Here is a 17,807-nt window from a genome sequence, read left to right as displayed (position 1 = left end):
CTTTTTCCTTATTTTTCTCTTTCTTAAAACTGGCTTCCTTTCCTCAACATCCAAATATTTATCTCATCTTTTTTTTTTTTTTTTTTTAAATTTCTTGGCCATGCCACGCAACATATGGGATCCTAGTTCTCCAACCAGGAATCTAATCCATGCCCCTCCCTATAGTAAAAGCATGGAGTCTTAACCACTGGACCACCAGGAAAGTCAAAACCCTTTCATCGTAAACATGACTCCTCCATGACCCTGCATAGCTCTCTAGTTCCTTCCTTTCTCAGATACAGTTCTACTTAAAAAAAAAAAAAATCATTTAAACTGTGCCTCCACTTTCTGATTTCTCAGGTGTTCCTTCTACAGAAGTTTAGTATCCATCACCACCAAGTGAAATTTTTATTAAATTCTGGTTATCAAATCCAAATGATACATTTCTGTCTTCATAGGACTTAATGTCTTTGAAACATCTGACACTGTTGTTCATTCCCTCCTTCAAACTACCTTGAATTTATCTTCTCCCTCTCCAGATACTCTTTTTCAATTTCCTCTTGCAGGCCCACCCCTAGTTTTCAAGGAGCTTTAAGAGTACAAATGTAAGCCCATATACCACGTGCCTAAATATTTTAAAGCTATAAACCAAACTCACAAGCTAGTAAATTTTATTCTATCCCACTATCTTGACATACATACTTTTTATAGAAACTTAAAAGGCTAAGTTCTGATTTGGCATTCTCAGACCCAACATCATTTGGGGGAAGAAGACGGGGAATGGGAAGACCATACTCCCCACCGCCCTGCAACCTGCCTTTCTCATCCCATCTTTGGTTCCACTCCATACTACAAGGAGCCTCATATATATACATGTGGACATCTCAGCAACATGTCTAACCTCTGCCTACATGCCTGCAAACAGCTGCCATTTGGCCATCCCTTAGGCCAGAGATACATACATGTGGTACAGTCTAAGAGGAGAGAATCAGGGAAGAGACCTGTGTAGGACCATGTGGACAGGGAATTTGGGGATACAAATACTCTTAGCTTGATCTAGATATGGGTTCCAGATGGACTAGTCCCTCAAAATCTTCATCCTATAAGGAGCGGTATAGCTGGAAAAAGGCCAGATGAGGACCTCTAAAGCACAAGGGCCAGTCAGAATGGCTGCAATCCAAAAGTCTACAAGCAATAAATGCTGGAGAGGGTGTGGAGAAAAGGGAACCCTCTTACACTGTTGGTGGGAATGCAAACTAGTGCAGCCACTATGGAGAACAGTGTGGAGATTCCTTAAAAATCTGGAAATAGAACTGCCTTATGACCCAGCAATCCCACTGCTGGGCACACACACCGAGGAAACCAGAATTGAAAGAGACACGTGTACCCCAGTGTTCATCGCAGCACTGTTTATAATAGCCAGGACATGGAAGCAACCTAGATGCCCATCAGCAGACGAATGGATAAGAAAGCTGTGGTACATATACACAATGGAGTATTTATTACTCAGCCATTAAAAAGAATACATTTCAATCAGTTCTAATGAGGTGGATGAAACTGGAGCCGATTATACAGAGTGAAGTAACCCAGAAAGAAAAACACCAATACAGTATACTAACGCATATATATGGAATTTAGAAAGATGGTAACGACAACCCTGTATGCAAGACAGCAAAAAAGACACAGATGTAGAGAACAGTCTTTTGGACTCTGTGGAAGAGGGAGAGGGTGGGATGATTTGGGAGAATGGCATTGAAACATGTATAATATCATATAAGAAACTAATCGCCAGTCCAGGTTCGATACATGATACAGGATGCTTGGGGCTGGTGCACTGGGATGACCCAGAGGGATGGTATGGGGAGGGAGGAAGGAGCGGGGTTCAGGATGGGGAACACGTGGACACCCGTGGCGGATTCATGTTGATGTATGGCAAAACCAATACAATATTGTAAAGTTAAAATAAATAAATTAATTAAATAAATAAAATGTAAAAAAAAATAAAGCACAAGGCCCAGACTAGAGTTCCCGCCTAGGTATCTCTAAGGACAGAGTAACTCTCTAGTCAGTCCTGGCAGGTATTTCCAGGATGCCATCCCTCCCTAGTCCTCTTCAGATCTTCACACTCTCTCTAAACTATCCCAGACACTGCCCTGGCTTGACTCAAATCTCTCTTCCAGTCTAAACCATGTTATGGGTGCCAGTTTGTCTACTAGATATTTTCTTGCCTATACTTCCCTGCAAACTTAAACAGCAAGCATCTATTCCAGGATATCCCAAGGACTACATTAATTAATTCAACCAATCAATAAATATTAATTGAGCACCTTTTATGTACTAGTAGTTTTCAGTTAGAGTTACAGTGGTAAATAAAGCAAAAGTCCTGGGCTTCCCTGGTAGCTGAGTGGTAAAGAATCCACCTGTCAATGCAGGAGACAAGGGTTCAATTCTTGATCCAGGAAGATCCCACAAGCCACAGAGCTAAGTCTGTGCACCGCAACTCTTGAAGCTGTGCCCTAGAGCCCTGAGAGCCGCAACTACTGAGTTCACACGCTGCAAATACTGAGGCCCCCTAGAGCCTGTGCTTTGCAACAAGAGAAGCCACCACAGTGAGAAAGCCGCACACAACTAAGAGAGCAGCCCCCACTCACTGCAACTAGAGAAAAGCCTGTGCAGCAACGAAGACCCAGCACAATAAACAATAAATATATTTTTTTTAAAGCACAAGTCCTTATTCTTATGCATCTTAAATTCAAGTGTGGAGAGAAGAAAATAAGCAAAATATGTATTACACATGTGCAGATGGTGATAAAGGCTAAGGAGACAAATGAGCCCAAGGGAGAGAATATTCAGCAAGGAAGAGGGTTGCAATTTCAAACTGGGTGATCAAGGATGAATTCACTGAAAAAGTGATCAAGGATGAATTCACTGAAAAAGTAACACATGAGTGAAAACTCAGGAAGTAGGAATGAGCTGTGCCAATGACTGGCAGAACTCAGGGGAGCTCCCAGTGAAAGGAAAGGAAAAATTCAAGATCTTAAAGAGGGAATAAGCCTGAGTAGTTCAAATATCAGCAATAGAGCTGGAGTGAAGTGAGTAAAAGGAAGACAGAAGATGATGACAGAGAGGAAAGAGAAAGGGACGATGGGAAAAGGGAAACCCTCTCTGAAGACTTCGACTTTTATCCAGGGAGAAGGAGGATTTTATGCAGAGAGACGCCCTGATTATTAAAAGGATCACTCACCAGATGCTGGACTGAGAGCAGGCAGGAGGACAAGGCGGAAGCACACATCAGTGCGGAAGCTAATATCACAATCAGGTGGGAAGTGACAGTGACAAGGACCAAGCAGTAGTGAGTCAACAGTGAGCTTTCAGAAATTTTTGTAGATAAAAGAAGCAAAATTGGATAGCAAACTGGATATCGGGTGTGAATAAAAGAGAAGAGTCAAGAAAGACTCCAGAGAAATCAATCAGAGCACTTGGACTAGCCATTAAGTGGGATGAATAAAAGTGAGAGAAACCCAATATGTCCCAAACTGAATTTTTTCTCTGCTACCTCCCCCAAAGTACGACCTCTCGTACTGTGCTTAGCTGAGTAAACCACACTATCGTCTACACAAGTTGTCTAATAAACAGATGCTAAAGTCATCTGTGGCTTCTTTTTCCATCATCATCATCATCCTCTTTCACTCTTGACTCTTCTCTATAATCTCATATGCTCTGCCCTAGCTGAGGTCCTTATCATCTTTTTGAAGTTTTAAGAGCCTCAGAATTTGCCTCTTGGCCTCTCATCTCCCCTCCTTTCCAGTCCATCTAACCGCACCAGCAGGGTAATCCAAGACGGAATAATGTCAAGGCCCTCTCAAAATTCTTCCACAGTTCATCATCACCTACAAGATGAGATTTCGATCTTTGCAAGCATACTAATTTAGTAACAAGCAAGAGGCCTAAATATCTTTTTCAGAAGTTATGAAATGTTCATTCTGATATGCTCCGGTATAGAAGTCACAAACCTAATCCATGCTCCCTTGTCCAGCCTCCTCTTCCCTTTTTACTCCCTCCATTGTGGTTGTTTAGTAATACCACAGTTCTTTACAGCTTTCTATTTCTTCTCTCGACATCCTTCCTCTGTTTGCCCATTTGGCCTATTCCTAGCTGTCTTAACAGGTCTCAGCTTTAAAGCACCTGCATCACCAAAGGTATTAATATTCTCTGTAATTCTCTTCCCCCAATCCACATTATATACCTTCCTCACAAAAACATCAGGAAAATAACAGTTTCCAGCAGATCATCCACTTATCACCTCCGATGAACCATATCAAGCCCAACACTTAACGCCCTTCTTCAGAGCTCCTTGCTTCTCTTTACTGTCTTAATATTATCTTCTTACTACTTTCTCAAAGCACCAAGTTTAAACACCTGTGTATCCAGATTTTAAAAATCTGTGATTTATACCAACTAAACCAGGGGTTTCATGCAGCAGATACACAGAAAAGATGTGGTGAATACCAGGATAAACAAACATGTCCCAATAAGACAAATATCTTCACTGTTCAATACACAGACCAAGCTCATTCCCATCCCTATCCTTTTGCTGGTTCCCTTCTCTCACAAGGAATGCCCTCTTCTTTGGTTATTCAAATTCTACCTGTCCCCCAAGGACAATGTTTCCCCTATAGTAACATCACCTCTTTCTTCTCTCTACTATACCAGTTCTTTCAGTAACATTTATTAAGCACTTAACTATATACCAAATACACCACTATGCCAAGAACACAAAAATATAAAGCTAGGACTCATCCTTCAAACAGCTTAGAGTATGGTAAGGAGAAAAACTTAAAGCAATTACATTAATGTAAATGTAAGGAAACTACAAAGTACAGTGGAAACATTTTAAAAAGGAACACCCAATTAGCCCTGGGGGGTGGGAAGATTCAAGAGAGAATTCATCAGAGAGTCCCCATTTGGCTTGGGAAGGGGTGGAAGTTGGCATAACAATAAGAGAAACATCTTTGAATAATGAATACTAACTGAACTCTCCGGATTAAAAAATCTCTGAGAAATGATAGCAAACCTAAATATCACTCAGAAAAAATTCACCTCGACTATAATTGAATTGCTTAGAATACATATCACATTCTCCCCAAAAACAGTTTATGTGTATGATTTTATTTATATAAAGTACAAAAACAAGGAAAATTCAATCTATGATATTGGAAATAGCATACTATATCACCAAAGACTACTAAAAGAGAATTTTTTTATCAACAATCTCAGATATGAATCTGCCTGCAATGCGGGAGACCTGGGTTCGATCCCTAGGTTGGTAAGACACCCTGGAGAAGGGAAAGGCTACCCACTCCAGTATTCTGGCCTGGAGAATTCCATAGACTGTATAGTCAATGGGGTCGCAAAGAGTCGGACTCCACTGAGTGACTTTCACTTTCACTTTTTTAGATATGCAGATGATACCACTCTAATGGCAGAAAACAAAAAGGAACTAAAGAGCTTCTTGAGGAGGGTGAAAGAGGAGAATGAAAAAGCTGGCTTAAAACTCAACATTCAAAAAACTAAGATCATGGCATATGGTCCTATCACTTCATGGCAAATAGACAGGGAATATATGGAAAGAGTGACAGACTATTTTTCTTGGCTCCAAATCACTGCGGACAGTAACTGCTTTCATGAAATTAAAAGCTTAGTCCTTGCAAGAAAAGCTGACATTATCTAAAGAGTATATTAAAAAGCACAGACATTAGTTTGCCAACAAGGATCCATATAGTCAAAGCTATGCTTTTTCCAGCAGTCATGTATGGATGTGAGAGCTGGACCATATAAAGAAGGCTAAGCATCAAAGAATTGATGCTTTCAAACTGTGGTGCTGATGAAGACTCTTGAAAGTCCCTTGGACAGCAAGGAGATCAAACCAGTCAATCCTAAAGGAAATCAACCCTGAATATTCACTGAAAGGACTGATGCTGAAGCTGAAGCTCCAATAATTTGGCTACCAGATGCAAAAAGCTGACTCATTGGAAAAGACCCTGATGCTGGGAAAAACTGAGGGCAAGAGGAGAAGGGGGCGACAGAGGATGAGATGGTTGAATGGTATCACCAACTCGATGGACATGAGTTTGAGCAAACTTCAGAGATAGTGAAGGACAGGGAAGCCTGGCATGCTGCAGTCCATGGGGTCGCAAAGAGTCAACTTAATGACTGATCAACAACAAAATAAGAGAATTAAGGACCAAAAAAAAGAAAGAAATAGGAAAAACATACAATTCACAAAACCAGATATAAAAACAGCCCTTAAACATAAGAAAAGGTGGGAGGGGGGTTCAGGATTGGGAAGACGTGTACACCTGTGGCGGATTCATGTTGATGTATGGCAAAACCAACACAATATTGTAAAGTAAAAAAAAAAAAAATTAAATAAATAAACATAAAAGCTGTTCAAATTCACTCACAGAAAAATGCAAATTTTTTAAAAATTGAAATACCATTTCTCTCATCTGTCAGATTGGTAAAAATTTAGAGTATAACAATAATCTGTTGGTAAAACTGTACTATACACTGTAAATGCATGGGAATGCAAATTGGCATACTTTAGGAGGGAAATTTGGCAATATCTAACAAAACTACATATGTACTTACCTTTTGAAAAAGTTTTATTGAGATATAACTCACATATCATGGGCTTTCTAATGGCTCAGAGGGTAAAGAATCTGCCTGCAATGCAGGAGACTCAGGTTCGATCCCTGGGTCGGGAAGATCTCCTGGAAAAGGGAATGGCTATCCACTCCAGTATTCTTGCCTGGAGAATTCCATGGACAGAGGAGCCTGGTGGGCTACAGTCCATGGGGTTGCAAAGAGTAAGATGCAACTGAGTGACTAACACCAACACCTACATACCATACAGTTCACCAACTTACAACATATAACTCCAAAGTTTATAGTACATTAATGAAGTGGTGCAATAATTACCACAATCTAACTTTAGAACATCTTTAGCACTCCCTCTCAAAAAACCTCATGTCTATTAGCAGTCCCTCCCCATCCTTCCCCAACCCCTAGTCCTTGGCAAGACTAACCTACTTTTATCTCTAGAGATTTGCTTTTTCTGGCCACTTCATATAAATAGAATTTTAAATATGTGAACTTTTGTGACTGACTTTTTCACTTACTATGTTTTCAGTATTCATCTATTTGTAACATGTATTAGTATTTCAATTCTCTTATTGCTGAATAAGATTCCATTGCACAGATATATCACATTTTCTCTATCCATTCATCAACTGGTACAAAATTGTTTCTACTTTTTAACTATTACGCTGCTATAAAAATTCATGTACAAGTTTTCGTGTAGACATGTTTTCTTTTCTCTTGGTAAATACCCAGGAGTGGAACTGCTGGAACACATAGTAACTTTATGCCTAACATTTTGAGAAAATGCCAAATGACATCATTTCACATTCTCATCAGCACATATGAAGGTTCTAATTTCTCCACATCCCCATCAACACATGTTGCAGGTAATCTGTTATGCAGTAATAATTAATACATCATCTTGGTAGATACAATAAACATCACTTGATAAAATTTTATAATTAAAAGAAAAAACCTGCCAAGACGCAATGGCAAAATATTTAAAACTTTCCCCCAATATTGGGAACAGAACAAACATACCTGCAATTGCCACTTCAATTCAAAACCACACTAGCAATCCTGACCAGAAGAGTTTGCTAAGGAAAAATTAAAAGGCGTAAGAAATGGAAAGGAGAAAATGAAGCTATCATTGTTTATAAACGATAAAACTCTCTACATACTGTAGAAAATCCAAAAGAACCTTTGGATATTAGAAGAGGGTTTGCAATTTGTGTGGATACAGATCAATATATAAAAACCAAGTGTCTTTTCTATAAACCAGCAACAAACAGCAAATGTAATTTTTAAAAAGGATATAATTTAACAATAACTACAAAAATATAAGATACCTAAGATTTAGGAATTCACTGGCAGTTACGGAATTTCAGCAGTTAGGAATCAGCGCTTTCACTGCCACATCCTGGGTTCAATCTCTGGTCCAGGAACTAAAATCCCACCAGCTGCACAAAGATATCTAAGACTCAACCTAACAAAGACCTCTATGGAGAAAATAAATAAATCTATTGAAAGAGATTAAAGAAGTCTTGGGAATTCCCTGGCAGTCTTGGATAGGTAAGCTCAATATCTTAAAGATATCAATGCTCAACAAATTCATCTAACAAATTCAATATGTGAAAATCGCTCTGTCATGTCTGACTCTTTGCGACCCCATGGACTATATATATAGTCCATGGAATTCTCCAGGCCAGAATACTGGAGTGTGTAGCTGTTCCCTTCTCCAGTGAATGTTCCCAACCCAGAAGTCAAACGCAGGTCTCCTGCATTACGGGCAGATTCTTTACCATCTGAGCCACCAGGAAAGCCCAAGAATACTGGAAGGGTAGTCTATTCCTTCCAGCGGGTCTTCCCAACCCACGAATCGAACCAGGATCTCCTGCATTGCAGGTGGATTCTTTACCAGCTGAGCTACCAGGGAAGCCCAACAAATTCAATATATTTCCAGTCAAAAATCCCAAGAGGGTTTCACAAAAAAAACTTGAAAAGATAGTTAAGAGGGGGAAAGTATACACAAGAGAAACTGGCAAAAGTGAACAAAGCCCCTGGAAAAGAACTGTCCTAGGGAGTCTAGTCTAGTAATCAGACAGTAAGTAGTGGTGTAGACATAACCAAATATAACAACGTAACAGAATATAGAGGTGAGAGAAAGACACATGCATATTGGAAACAATGTACAAAGAGGCAGTGTTAAAATCAATGAGGAAAGAAAAGACTATTAAATGATGTTGGGACAAGTGATTATTCATACAAGACAAAAATTAAATTACCACCTCTCACCACTCATGAAATAAATTACAAGTATACTAAAGACCTAAATACATAATTTTTTTCAAATTAGAAGGAAATAGAGAATATCTTCATGAATTCACATTTAAGGAAAATTACTAAATATATGGAAAGCAAGAAACAAAGAATTACTAAACATGACTACACAAATTTTTTTTTTTAATTCTTAACAGAATCCAAAAACAAAACAGAAAGACAAGAGACTAGGTAAAGCAATTCCCCTCCCTCCAAAAAGGGGGGGAAAGGAGAACTCCTACTAATTAATAAGAAATATACACAACCAAAATCTATTAAAGATTTTTAAATATATTAAGGCACACACAGATAAATGTTATGTAAATTCTTGTCAAAGTTCAAATTCTCAGGAATTCCCTGGCAGTCCCAGTGGTTAGGATTTGGCATTCACTGCTGGGGCTCAAATTCAACTTCTGGTCAGGGAACTAAGATCCTTCCGGCCAGGTTCGATCTCTGGGTTGGGAACATTCCTTGGAGAAGGGAACAACTACTCACACCAGTGTGACCAAAAAGAAAAAAAAAAGTTCTAGTTCTCATCTGAATGATGGACTCATGCGTGATCACAATAAACGACTGGGTAAATGATTGTGTGTCATGAATCATGGATGATTTATCTAATTGTGGACAAACTGATGAAGCACAAACTGGAATCAAGATTGCAGGAGAAATATCAATAATCTCAGATATGCAGATGACACTGAAGAGCCTCTTGATGAAAGTGAAAGAAGAAAATGAAAAAGCTGGCTTAAAACTTAGCAGTCAAAAAACTAAGATCATGGAATCTTGTCCCATTACTTCATGGCAAATAGATGGGGAAACAATGGAAACAGTGACAGACTTTATTTTGGGGGGCTCCAAAATCACTGCAGGTGGTGACTGCAGCCATGAAATTAAAAGACGCTTGCTCCTTGGAAGAAAAGCTATGACCAACCTAGACAGCTTATTAAAAAGCAGAGACATTACTTTGCCAACAAAGGTCCATCTAAGCTGTGGTTTTTCCAGTAGTCATGTATCGATGTGAGAGCTGGACTATAAAGAAAGTTGTCAGTTCAGTTAGTTCAGTCGCTCAGTCGTGTCCGACTCTTTGTGACCCCATGAATCACAGCACGGCAGGCCTCCCTGTCCACCACCATCTCCAGGAGTTCACTCAGACTCACGTCCATCGAGTCCATGATGCCATCCAGCCATCTCATCCACGGTCGTCCCTTTCTCCTCCTGCCCCCAAAGCCTCCCACCATCAGAGTCTTTTCCAATGAGTCAACTCTTCGCATCAGATGGACAAAGTATTGGAGTTTCAGCTTTAGCATCATTCCTTCCAAAGAAATCCCAGGGTTGATCTCCTTCAGAATGGACTGGTTGGATCTCCTTGCAGTCGAAGGGACCCTCAAGAGTCTTCTCCAACACCACAGTGCAAAAGCATCAATTCTTTGGCGCTCAGCCTTCTTCACAGTCCAACTCTCACACCCATACATGACCACAGGAAAAACCATAGCCTTGACTAGACGGATCTTAGTCAGCAAAGTAATGTCTCTGCTTTTGAATATGCTATCTAGGTTGGTCATAACTTTTCTTCCAAGGAGTAAGCGTCTTTTCATTTCATGGCTGCAATCACCATCTGCACTGATTTTGGAGCCCAAAGAAATAAAGTCTGACACTGTTTCCACTGTTTCCCCATCTATTTCCCATGAAGTGATGGGACCAGATGCCATGATCTTCGTTTTCTGAATGTTGAGCTTTAAGTCAACTTTTTCACTCTCCTCTTTGACTTTCATCAAGAGGCTTTTTAGCTCCTCTTCACTTTCTGCCATAAGGGTGGTGTCATCTGCATATCTGAGGTTATTGATATTTCTCCTGGCAATCTTGATTCCAGCTTGTGTTTCTTCCAGTCCAGCATTTCTCATGATGTACTCTGCATAGAAGTTAAATAAGCAGGGTGACAATATACAGCCTTGACATACTCCTTTTCCTATTTGGAACCAGTCTGTTGTTCCATGTCCAGTTCTAACTGTGGCTTCCTGACCTGCATACAGATTTCTCAAGAGGCAGGTTAGGTGGTCTGGTATTCCCATCTCTTTCAGAATTTTCCACAGTTGATTGTGATCCACACAGTCAAAGGCTTTGGCATAGTCAATAAAGCAGAAATAGATGTGTTTCTGGAACTCTCTTGCCTTTTCCATGATCCAGCGGATGTTGGCAATTTGATCTCTGCTTCCTCTGTCTTTTCTAAAACCAGCTTGAACATCAGGGAGTTCACGGTTCACGTATTGCTGAAGCCTGGCTTGGAGAATTTTGAGCATTACTTTACTAGCATGTGAGATGAGTGCAATTGTGCGGTAGTTGGAGCATTCTTTGGCATTGCCTTTCTTTGGGATTGGAATGAAAACTGACCTTTTTCAGTCCTGTGGCCACTGCTGAGTATTCCAAATTTGCTGGCATATTGAGTGCAGCATTTTCACAGCATCATCTTTCAGGATTTGAAAGAAAGTTGAGCACCAAAGAATTGATGGTTTGGACCGCAGTGTTGGAGAAGACTATTGAGAGTCCCTTGGACTGCAAGGAGATCAAAGCAGTCAATCATAAAGGAAATCAGTCGTGAATATTCATTAGAAGGACTGATGCTGAAGCTAAAGTTCCAACATTTGGCCACCTGATGCAAAGAACTGACTCATTTGAAAAGGCCCTAATGCTGGGAAAGATTGAAGCAGGAGAAGGGGATGACAGAGCATGAGATGGCTGGATGCCATCACTGACTCAATGGACATGAGTTTGAGTAAGTTAGTTCCAGGAGTTGGTGATGGACAGGGAGGCCTGGTGTGCTGCAGTCTATGGGGTTGCAAAGAGTTGGACACGACTGAGCAAACAAACTGAATTTTGTATAACTGAGGTTTGTCAAAGGAGAGGTTTAAAACTGATTTTATTAGTTTCTCATCTACAGTGTAGGAGGAGAAGGGAGTGAGAAAGGATAAGATGGTTGGATGGCATCAGTGACTCAATGGATATGAGTTTGAGCAAACTCCAGGAGATGATGAAGGACAGGGAAGGCTGGCATGCTGCAGTTCAGCATGGGGCACAGAGTCAGACACGACTAACTGATAATAATGACAACATCTAAAATGTGAAGTCAAAAATAAATAAATAAAATGTGAAGTCCATTCACATGAATTGATTCCTTTTAAATATGTTGGGTAAACTATATAACATTTATTAATACTAAACCATTGACAAACTTCTTTTTCAAATTTTCCAATAGGCTGTGTCACTTTTTTCTGATTTAGTTGCTTCTTAAAGCAATCCCTAATTTGTAACAAAGTTCTAGCAGCAGAGTATCATGGTTATCTTACTTGCTAGTGCAGCAACTTTATCTAAACAGCCTAACAGGTCAGTAAGAGGAAGGGCAATTTCATTTATATGACACTCAAGAAAAGGTCCTATAGGAACAGAAAACAGATCAGTGGGAAGGAGTTGATCTTAAAGGGCACAACGAACTTTTGGGGGTGATAGCACTGTTCACATCTTTACTGTGGTGGTGACTACATAATGATACAAATATCTGTCAAAACCATGGAAATATAAGGATGAATTTCACTACATGTAATTAAACATCAGTAAACTAGACTTTAAAAGGAGAGGACAATGCTACAAATTTGAATTTAACCCATTAAAGAGACATTCTTATACAGTATTAACATTATCATCATAATAAAAAAACTGCAGCTTGATAATCTAAACTTATGTACAGTTTAACTTACAACTAGTTCCCCCCAAAAAACCCCTTAACTGTTCTTTGCCATTTTATTGGTAAAATTAATCCTTTTAAATTTGGAACTCAATTCCTAAAATAGTTTTGATTCATATTTCATTGTTTTATTTTTTTAATTATCTACCAAGTCTGATGGAAATTATATATGTAGTTTATAATGCTAATATAATGACAGGCTCAACAGTATCAATATCTTTTTATTTCTTTGTTACTAAATTATACATTTTTATGCATTTTCTCATTCTTATAATAACTGTATGAAATATTAATGATGACTATTTTAACAGAATTCTTTATGTTTAAGAGCATGTGCAACTTAGGAGCCTGTTGGCCACTGTATTCCCAGAATACAGTAGGTACTCAATAAGAATTTGTACTGTTGGCCTCACCTCTATGTGACCTTGGACAGTTATTTATCTCTTTAAATTTCAGTATTCTCATCCATAAAAAGATGGTGAAACAATTATACGAAGTCAGTGTGTTCAGTTCTTTTAAGCCTTTATATAAAGTACCTGGCACACTATGAATACCTCTTTGACAGCATTAATCAGAGTTGTATCATACTGCCAAAGCTTCATATTAAGAATAAGGCAGTAACAGAATAGATTATACCTAAAACCTAACTGCTCCTCATGCCAAACTGAGATGTTCAATGTTATTTGTTAAAACAAAAATCAGTACAACATTTTAAAGGGATAAAAAGTAAACTAATGAATCTTTTAAGGAAAGAAGAATCCCCTTGTGAAAGTGGAACTAAGTGTAAGAAGTACATAGTTTACAAATATCTGGGCCCATAAGTCAGGGGTGGAAATTATCTGGGCAGCAAGAGGTCACTGTCATGGGACTGACTTTAGGGCAAGGTGAGTCATCTAGATGTTATAAATTGGATGTCAGAAATTGACAACATAAAAGAAACTGTATTAAACTACTGAAAGAGATCTTAGAGCTCATTTTATAGAAGAAGAAATAGATTGAAGAGGCTAACTGGAAAATCAAGTAAGATAACTTGCCAAGCATAAAAACAATTCTACATTTCAAGAGTCCTGTACCATGGATAACAGTATCTTAAAATCCACGTTTACTCATGGCCCTGAGTTTTGACACACAGAAAAAGACACAGAATCACACACAGATAAGAAGTGAACTTAGATAATTTGTGACCTCATCCAAGTTCTGTTTAAGGTATTTTGATGCTTTTCTTGCCAGGCATGTTTCGGTTGGTTTCTTCATCAACCAAAGAACTACAATGGCCAGGTTTCTGGGCGTAATCTAACAAATGTTGGTTTGTTCCATTTTTTTTAGGATGATGAAAATCTAGGAAAGAATTATCATCTAAAAATACTCCAAATAATCAAACATTAGAGTTATTTAAAGAACTGATGAGCAAAGAAACAGCAAGATAAAATCAACCTGACTTGGCTGCCCACAGTTACCACTGGAGCTAAAATTGATACTGCTGCCTAGCTATACTCCTTTAATATTTTTTCCTTCTAATCTCTACTACCATTTCACATATGCTTAAATTCCAGGACAATAATAAGGAAATAAGCATAATAAGGGAGGAAGTCATCACATAAAGCACATCTTAGAATCCAACCTATCTTGAGGATGTAGATAAGCAACGAAGGCCTGATTTTTTTTCCTGCTGCACCAAGAGGTATGCATGGAACCTGAGCCCCCAGCAGTAGAAGGGTAGAGCCTTAAGTATTGGACTGCTAGTGAAGTCCCCAAAGCTTTGATCATTAATCAGTAACCCTAAACTTAAATGAATATTCATTTCTATTCTTACCCCACAAACTATCTGTAAGAAATACTATAATGCTGGAAATAAATGTTCAGCCACATATATTCTATGAATAAGGACATTTCCAAATCAAGCAAGAACAAGATAAAAGAATATGTATTTGAATATTTGGTTAGGGAAAACGTAACAATCAAAAGTCACTGGCTTGGAACTTCCCTGGTGGTCCAGCAGCTAAGACTCTGTCCTCCCAAACCAGGGGGCTAGCGTTGGATCCCTGGTCAGGAAACAAGAGGCCACACACCACAGCGAAGATCGAAGATCCCACCCATGTGCTACATCTAAGACCTGGCACAGCAAAATTTAAGAAAAAAAGGTCATTGGCTTATCCCATGACCACTGGGCAGATGTTTAAAAAGTCTTAAGCCTGGTCACTCTAGCTCTTGCACATCCAAAAGGAGATACTTAAAAGACTTGTTTCAACTGGATTAAGGTAGTCAAGCAACTGCTTTATGGGAAGCTGAAGCTAGCGGTGATCTGAATGTATGGCAGATTCCCAGTCATGAAGAAACCTCAAATCTACTTAGGCTCTATTCAGCAAAGCAAACTGGGAAGGAGAGACCCTAGTACAGATCATTCTAAAGCCTTTGCCAACTTCTTCACTTTTGTGATTTAAAAGAAAGCAAAGAACTGCTCTTTACAACAACCTTTTTAATATTCTGATTCAACAGGATATGAATTCATTACTGTGAATTTATCCTAAAAGAAAGTCAATAACCAGCCTAGCTTAAGAGTATTTTTTCTTCTTCCAAACAACGAAGGGATAATAGTAGTTAACATTTATAGAGCACTTACTCCATGCCAGCATTATTCTAAACTTGCTGTATTTATTCATCCAGTAAATCTACACAATCCTACAAAACAAATATAATTCCCCATTTTACATCTGGAAATGGAAGCACCAGGAGTTTGTTTTTTTTCTAAAGGAACTTATTTATTCCAGGTCAAACAACAAACAAATGGAGAGTCAGAATTTCAACCTAAGCAGTCTGGATCCAGAGTCTATGCTCTTTTAAGTTTTTCTGCCTCATGATTATACAACTGTTTTTAACATTAAAACTGTGAAAGAATCACATAGAACCTCTCCCACCCCACCCTGGGAGATTTCTCTACCTACTTACTTATTGGCTCATAACATAGGCTAATCAGAAAGGTTCAAATATGCTAAATGGGAATTATATATATCATATCTATATAAGCATATATGTTTCTCCCTTTTCCCCCCAAAAAAGGGGGAGTGGTGCGAGGAGGGGATTAATTATTTAGCTCACAAATTCTCTCATATTAAGTTCTACAAGCCTTAGGGAGAAACTGACAGCATGAGAAGTTCTTTCTCCTTTGCTCTCTCTAGGGTTGAGCTTTTTGTTTTTTCTTTTAGAAAGAAGCGTTGGCCTGCAACTCTGTATTAGTAACAAACAAAGCTTTTCAGGCATAGGCTTTCTATCTTAATTAAGACATGGGTATGTATTATACTTGGAACCAAAATATAAACTTTCTCATAGTATTAAATAAAAAGGGCCCTGCAGAAGTAGCTAGGGAGAAAAGTGCACCCAGTCTCTCACTTTGAGGCCTGAACTACTTATGAACAAATGTGTGCTTATTTTAACTTGAAGGACTAAATATCATCTTCTCCATTGCACCTGGAACTCTAATTTCTAGGCAAGAATCTTTGCCACTGCTACAACTGTACTACAAATTCAAAGCTTTACAGATATTGATTTTTTTGTTGTATTTTCCAGCTAATTTCAAGGAAGAAACAGGGGAAAAGCTACTTTCCCTTCTATCCTTTATAAAGCTAAAATCATTTATAGAAAACCCTTCAGAAATTTACTCACACTCAGAAGTTGCTAAAAAGAATAAAACCATATCAGTTCAGTTCAGTTGCTCAGTTGTGTCCAACTCTTTGCAACCCATGCCAGGCTTCCCTGTCCATCACCAACTCCCGGAACTGGCTCAAACTCAAGTCCATCGAGTCAGTGATGACATCTAACCATCTCATCCTCTGTCATCCCCTTCTCCTCCTGCCTTCAATCTTTCCCAGCACCAGGGTCTTTTCTAATGAGTCGGCTCTTTGCATCAGTTGGCTTCAGCCTTCAGCCTGTAAATTAACTCCTGAGTTAAAAATGTAAGTCACTGAAATATTTTTCCACTGTTTTCCCACCACACGTAGAAAAAAATCTAAACTCTAACATGGTCTTTATAAAGATAACCCAGCAGAAGCCCACCCCACCTCTCTGATCTCATTCATCCCTTAATTTCTCTTTCACTGGCTTGCTGAACTCCAGTCACACTGGCCCTGCTCTTGTAACACTCCAAGCTTATTCTGCACCTCCTATTCTCTAGGCTACAAAGCTCTTCCAGATCATGAACAGACTGAATCCTCCTCACCCATCATGCAGATCTCACTTCAAATACCACCTCTTCTGAGAGACATTTTCTTCATGGCTCCCCTCCCACCGAAATTATATCACATTTCCATGTCGCTGCCTCATCATTCTCTATTTGAGATCACATTACCCTATTTGGGGCTTCCCTTGTGGCTGTTGGTAAAGAATTTGCCTGCAATGTGGGAGACCTGGGTTCACTCCCTGGGTTGGGAAGATCCCCTGGAGAAGGGAAAGGTTACCCACTCCAGTATTCTGGCCTGGAGAATTCCATGGACCACACAGTCCATAGGGTAGCAAAGAGTCAGACATAACTGAGTGACTTTCACTTTACCCTATTTTATTTGTTCATCGTATTTATCATTCTCTAAAATTATCTTGTTAATATGTTTAACCTATGTCTCCTCTAACAGAATATAAAGTTCCATGAAAACAAGTACTACATTTATCTTATTTACTATAATCTCTCAAGGAACTAAAATGAATAAATACTATACTACTAAATGTGCAGCCTCATATAAAGATTTTTATATTTTATAATCATTCTAACACATTATATTGCTCTCTTAGGCTTCTTCTGCTTTTTCCTACCCATTAGCACCTACTGTGAGAGAATTAAGCAGCAAGAAATACAAATAAACATGTAGAATTTATATTATATAAGCAGTTCAGAGAATGAACTAAGGTTTCAGAATTAATAACATGTCTTTCAAATTGTACACTAATCCTACTTATCAGTAAACAATAGTACTGTAAGTAAATTGCTGATTATGTTTAAAAAGAAACTATCAGATGAAATTTAGCATTTATGAGTAATATACTTTTATGTATATCATGAAATACAGATTGAAATATTGAATATAATTTAGAAATAAAACAAACTTCATTTTAGTATTTAACACAACCGAGCTATCATCTTCTA

The 17,807-nt window shown here is 38.7% G+C and overlaps 1 protein-coding gene across 7 annotated transcripts in view; it reads right to left on the bottom strand.

Moving 5' to 3' along the window:
• Positions 1–17,807, bottom strand: part of ELF2 (E74 like ETS transcription factor 2) — a 99,272-nt gene that overhangs the window by 73,276 nt on the left and 8,189 nt on the right. The gene's annotated exons all lie outside the window — the stretch shown is intronic.

This window comes from Oryx dammah, unplaced genomic scaffold (genome assembly GCF_014754425.2).
Source record: "Oryx dammah isolate SB20612 unplaced genomic scaffold, SCBI_Odam_1.1 HiC_scaffold_12, whole genome shotgun sequence".
Taxonomy (NCBI): Eukaryota; Metazoa; Chordata; class Mammalia; order Artiodactyla; family Bovidae; genus Oryx; species Oryx dammah.
Note: the sequence above shows the minus strand (reverse complement) of the source record. Positions and strands in the feature narration are given on the sequence as shown.